Below are 6,155 nucleotides of genomic sequence, written 5' to 3' on the forward strand. Positions count from 1 at the left end.
CTGGGAGACGCAGAGATGACAGAGCAGAGGCAACATGGCAGGGATGAGCTCCCCCAACTGGCACCTTTGCCTGGCAATTCTTTGTGCTCCTGGGGGTACTGGGCACAAAGACCCGTGCACCCACGCCTCTGGTGCCGGGACTCTGCAGCACCTCCCGTCAGGAAGGGGTGAGTCTGTCTGTCTCTGGCATCTGGACCAGCCTGTGACTTGCTCTGACCAACAGAACGTGGTGGGAGTGGCACGGGGCCGATTCTGAGCCAGGCCTCCTGCCCAGGCTCCCCCACACCCGCAGCACGGCCCGGCGGCCTGCTGGGGCACGATGGGCTGTGATGTCCCGGCGAGCGCCAGAGATGGGAGAGCGGAGGCCCGATCGGCAGAGCCCTCTCCCAGACCCCCAGCTGATGGTGGACGCAGGAGCCCGGCCAGCCCAGAGGCCACCAGGTTGAGCCCAGCCTCGCGGCCCCTGCAGACTCGGCCATTGTTCTAAGCCCCGTGCTCTGGGGTATTGGTTACGCAGAGGTGCTGATGGCCACGGGGCCTGGCAGCGAAGGGGGCTGCTGTGCATGCAGCCACTGTGTTTCTCTCTTTCCTCCAGAGGAGGTTCTGCCCCCGAGAAGCTCTGCTCAGGGCCCCTTCCTGGGAGCCTGTCCTGAGCAAGGAGCCTGCGGGGCGGAGGCCACCAGGTGTCACGGAAGGAGCCGGCGTGCCAACCACTGCTTCACTGCGTCATGCACTCACTCCCCAAGGCTTCTGCAGGGGCCCTGGGGAGGCCCAGGCCGCAGGGCAGGGTCACGCCTTCCAGTAGCTTCCAGTCCGATGGCGGAGATAGACAAGGAAACAGATGAGGCCACGTGGCGTCTTCTCGGGTCAAACCAGGTGAGCCCGTGGGAATGCCAGGAGGGGCAGTGAAGCCCACCCCAGGAAGAGGTGGTGTCAGGACCTGAGCCTGTGACCCCGGAGCCTCACCCTGGACCAGCTGCTCACCCCTGCTCTGCCAATCCCTGTTTCCTGTAGACCTCTGGCCCCACCGTGCCGGAAGGATCCAGAAAGCAGACGGGGGGGGGTACACTTCCTCTGCACCCCACAATGCAGACAGGGCACAGGCTAGCCCTTGGGTGCAGGCTAGCCCGCCACCCCTCAGAAATACTCAGAAAACACTTGCTGAATTGAATTGAAAGGAACTAAATTAAATCAAACAAATAGCACTGGTCTGTCTCATTGGGTGGGCCACAGCCTCCTGTCCAATGATGTGGTCGGGATGGGGACCATTTTCCTCTCCTTCCGGGTCTCCACCCCCAGGGTGGGCACAGGGCTGGGAAACATCAGAGCTGATGCGTGCTGACCATATTTGTAAAGATTGCCCCTCTTCTCAGTCAGAAAACTCCAGAATAGGTCTTGTCTACTCATCTCCTTCTTCATTTTATTCCTCAAATTTGGGGCAGGGGCACCTCCTGTGGGGCGGAAACTGTGCTCGGCCCTGGGGGTGAGAAGGGCAACCAGACGCAGTTGCTGACCTGGAAGAGATCATCGTCTAGCAGAAGAGATGGTGCAGGCAGGGGCCACAGGTGGGTGTGGAGGGAGACACGGCAGGATGAAGGGTCAAAGGGAGCCCCAGTGGGGACCTGAGTCCAGGAAGGCTTCCTGGAGGAGGGGACCCCTGGGCAGGAAGGAAAGGGGAAGCAGGGCTGGAGAAGGCAGCAAGGGCGCTGAGGGAGGGAGAAGAGCGCAAGCCGTGTGCAGGGCCACTGCAGCGCCGTGGTGGAGGGACCAGGGGGCTGGGGCACGATGGCCGGAAGCATTGTTGACTCCACAAGTTTGGAGTTTGCACTGAAAGCAGACAGGGAAATCCGGAGGATGCTGTGGTCCATTGCTCCCTGGTCCCTGATGCTCCCCGCCCCGCCTCCACGCCCTTTGCCCCTCGTCTTGGCGTTTCCTCCCGCGTGGGGCAGAATGTCCTGCTGGCCCTGCCGAGGCAGGGCTTGGCAGCGGGATGAGCAGAGGTTTGGAACCTCCCGACAAAAGCTGTGCTTCTGCCAACCCACAACAAGGTGCCCAGGGGGCCCGCTGGCCCAAGGAGGGTGAGGGGTCTTGAGCAGACCCGGAGCCCAGCCCCTCAGTGGAAGGCCAGCCCCACCCCACTCGGATGCTCGCTGGGATGGCTTCCCAAATACAGGGCCGTCTGAGTCAGTGCAGGCTGCTCCACCACAGTACGCAGCCCGGGGGCTGAAACAGCCAGCATTTTCTTCTCCCAGTCCTAGAGGCTGGGAACCCAGGATTGGGGCACTGCCTGTCCCACGTCTGGCGAGCGTCTGCTTCCTGGTCCCCAGATGGTCATCTTCTCATTGCGCCCTCACGGGGCAGAGGGCAGACAGCAGCGAGCTCTCTTGAGTCCCTTCTTACACGGCCACTGATCCCATCACGGGGGTTTCCACCCTCACGACCTCATCACCTCCCAAAGGCCCCGCCTCCTAACACCATCCCATGGGGATTCGGGTTTCAACAGGTGAATTTGCGGGGGACACGCACATTCAGTCTACAGCAAGCAGTTAGACTCAAACCCTCGCCTCCAGCTCCGCTTCTGGGCAAACCCAACCGGACGCGGCAGCCACGTGTGCAAACCCAGATGGCGCTGCGGGTGTCTCCTGGGCGGGCGAGGCCAGGTGGCGGGACGCACGAGCCCGGCTCGGGGTTTGGTCCTTCAGCCCAACCTTCGCCAGCCCTGGGATCTCAAGAAAGCCTAGATGGGGGGACGGTGTCCTGCCTCCTCCCGTGATGAGGTAAGGTAAGCGATGGGCTATTTGTCACGTGCCTGGTACCCGACAGGTGCTCAGATGCTGTGGTTACGATGCCACAGCCCAAATCTGCCAACACTTTGCTCAGCAGTTTTAGGCAGGAGCCAGCCAAAGGCTTTCACTCGCCCTCTCCCGGGGGTCAGATCACCCTCCCTGCCCGCCTCTCCCGGGAGCCCATCCCCTGGCCCTGGTGGCACCGGACCCTTCTGGTGGGCAGGTGGAGCGTGCGCCCGGGGAGGGGGCAGTTACCTCCTTACCAGTCACTGATCGGATCAATAGCGCCCCCTCCCCTGGCCCCGAGGCTGGCCTGCCTGAGGGGTCCGGCCGTGGCCCCTTCTTCACCCCGAGCCTCCCCCATCTCTGCCGCCTCCCCGCCCCTCTTCCCCAGCCCTCCAGGGTGAGCCGCTTGGGGACAAGTCCGTCTGTGACGTGGTCCTTCCATACAGAGGGTCGTGGGCCTGTCAGATTGGGCCACCCGAATTAAGGGTGATGATAAAAACTGTCCCTCCAAATTAGGCCAGAGCCCCGGAGCCCCGCTGATTACAGGCAGCGCACAGCACGGACAAAGGCGCCGGGCAGGTCCCCGGAGGGTCATTAACATGGATGGAGGCCCATTGTTTCTGCAAATTAGGCCACGGGGGTGCTCCTCGCAGAAGCTCGTAGCGGGCATCCACAAGTCCGAGGGTCCTGGGTTCCGGCCTGGGGTCCCCCGGCTGATAAAGAAGAGACCAGGCCATTTCCCAAGCTTGGGTTCCTGCCGCGGGGGCTCGGCGGGGGTGCACCTGAAGAATGTTCCGGAGAAGTGGTCCCATGGACCAAGTAGGAATTCTTGACTCATGTGGAGGGTTTTGCTCTTTGCAAAACCTTTTAGGTTCCCAGTGCCTTTCAACCTCCTCCACCCCCACCCCATGGGAGGTGGCCAGCACTTTACCGTTTATAACGCTTCCTTCCTCTGTTCTTTCGTTTGAGTTTTGCGACGGGTCATTGTCTCTTCAGACCGAGTTCAATGATTTGCCCAGGGTCGCACAGCCCATTAGAAGCACGTGGGTCCAGATCTCAGGTCTCGACACCCACATCCCTTCCCCACATCAGGACCACCATGCCCGAGACCCCGCACCAGGAGAGGGGCACGTGGACTTCACTCACGCCCGTGTGCTCACAGGCAGAGCCGAAGTCAGGGTTGAAAGGAAGAACCGCGCCCGCCTCACCTGGCTCACGGTGCTCTGGGGCAGAAAGACAGGTAGCCAGCCACCCCAGCCCCCAGCGGGGTGACCCCAGGCCAGTGAGGGACAGTTCAGAACAAGAAGGCTCCCTTCTCAGCAGGAGGACCCGGGGAAGCCACCTCCTGCAGCCGCTGCAGAGACCATGCAAGTCTAATCTGGAGAATTCTCTGAGCCCGCCAATGCCTGCCCTGCCATCCCCAGCTCCCTCCCTCCCTTGCCCCTGCCTGGCCAAGCTCAAGGGGCGGGGTGGGGGTGGCCCTGTTGCTCTAATAGAAATCGCTTTCCGCCAGACAGCACTGTCACAGTACACAAAAGTTGTGCTCTTGAAGGAAACAGGGCCGGACGAGCCCGCCTATTTCACAGAAGTAATCCCAAGGCCCAACTGCTCAATCCTGACCGGGTACCAGTAACTGCAGCCAGCGCTACACCCGGCATCGCTTGTATGGCTCACACGGCCTCGCCAGCGGGAACAGCAGGGCCGGCTACGTCATTTGTGGGGTCCGGTGCAAAACGAAAATGGAGGGCCCTTCTTCCAAAATGAGGAGGCCCCTGAACGCAGGGCCCTGTGTGACCTGGGGGCTGGGTAAGTCAGGGTTCCTTCAACGCCTGTCTGACGGGCACCGCTTCGTGCCAGACACAGTTCCCTCCACCTGGGGCGCTCAGTCGGTGGGGTGGGTGGGGCTGATGACAAATAAGCAACAAGAGGGTCACGGACTGTGTGACGGAGCTGAAGGAGGTAAAGTGGGGGCGTCCCTGGGGGATGCCTCTGTGTACGGGCTGATCAGAGAACTGAGACGCCTAGAGTGACGCTGAGTGCCGACCCTGCGGGACGGTGACCCGGGGGGAAGGAAGAGTCTGAGCAGAGGAGAGGAGGCTGGGAAGGTGCCGGCTGGTTTCCGTCCTGCTGTCTCCATTAGATGAACTTCCCCGGTGGTCTGCACCCTGGGCCCCACCCCACGCGGAACCTCACAGAGGCTCTCGGGGCACCCTCCCCGCCCCAACTGCCTCCTCCTGTCTCATCTCGCTCACTCCTCTGTTTGGGGCTGGGTTTGGCATCTTCCCTTCCTACGTGGATACGTTTCAATATTTCAAAAAGGAATTTTATTAAAAAGCAGTTGGATGACAAGGTTTCATACATAATACATTGTCGTGTGAGAACAAAACGTTCTGAAACAATACAGTGATATGATTTGTACAAAACGAACAGGAGTGTAAATGTGGGGAGATAGAAAAAGAACTGGAACGGGGCCAGCCCGGTGGCATAGTGGGTAAGTTCTCACGCTCCACTTCAGTGGCCCAGAGTTCATGGATTCAGATCCTGGGTGAGGACCTACACCACTCAGCAGCTGTGCTGTGGTGGCATGCCACATAAAAAGTAGAGGAAGATTAGCACAGATATTAGCTCAGGGCCAATCTTCTTCACCACACCAAAAAGAAAGAAAGAAAGAAAAAAGACTGGAAGGACTTGCATCAAAACGTTAACCAGGATTACCTCTGAGCAGGGCGATTTGAGGGTTTTTATTTCCAAGATCATCCTCTGCCATGTTTTCTGATTGCTTTTGCAATATACACGTGTCAATTTTACCACCAAAAAATGCCTGGTCGTTCACTCTTGGGGTGAGAGGAGGCGAGGAGAAGCCACTAGGGGAGGGGGCGGGCTCCTCTGCCCAGCGCGGCCTCGTCTGCTCTTCTCCTGGCCTGGCTGTCCCCTGCCCAGTGGTCCTGCCTCTGGCCACCCAGCTTGCACATTCAACTCCCTCCCCCGACACCCACACCCTCCTCCCCTTCAGTCAGGCTCTGCCACCTCCCACCCTTTGCCCCTGCTGTGTCCCCCGCCTGGCCACCCACTCCTGCCTGTCTCAGCAAGGGCACATCAGAAACACCTCTTCCAGGAAGCCTTCTCAGATTCCTCGGCTGGGGTGACCCCACCTTCCCCCAAACGCTGCCTGCTCTCCCCGTATCTGGACGCGCCCCAAGCTGTCCAGGGGCGGCTGTCTCAGCTTTGAGGGCAAAGTCTGCAGCAAGTCTTTTCCTGGACTGGGCGCGGGGAGCAGAGTGGGCGCTCAGAGAACCTCTGCTCCCCCATCGCTGTCCTCCAGGCGGGTGGGCCGCCGGCGAGGGCTCACGGGGCTGGAGGACC

The sequence above is a fragment of the Equus asinus genome, chromosome 17 (assembly GCF_041296235.1).
Source record: "Equus asinus isolate D_3611 breed Donkey chromosome 17, EquAss-T2T_v2, whole genome shotgun sequence".
NCBI classification, from domain to species: domain Eukaryota; kingdom Metazoa; phylum Chordata; class Mammalia; order Perissodactyla; family Equidae; genus Equus; species Equus asinus.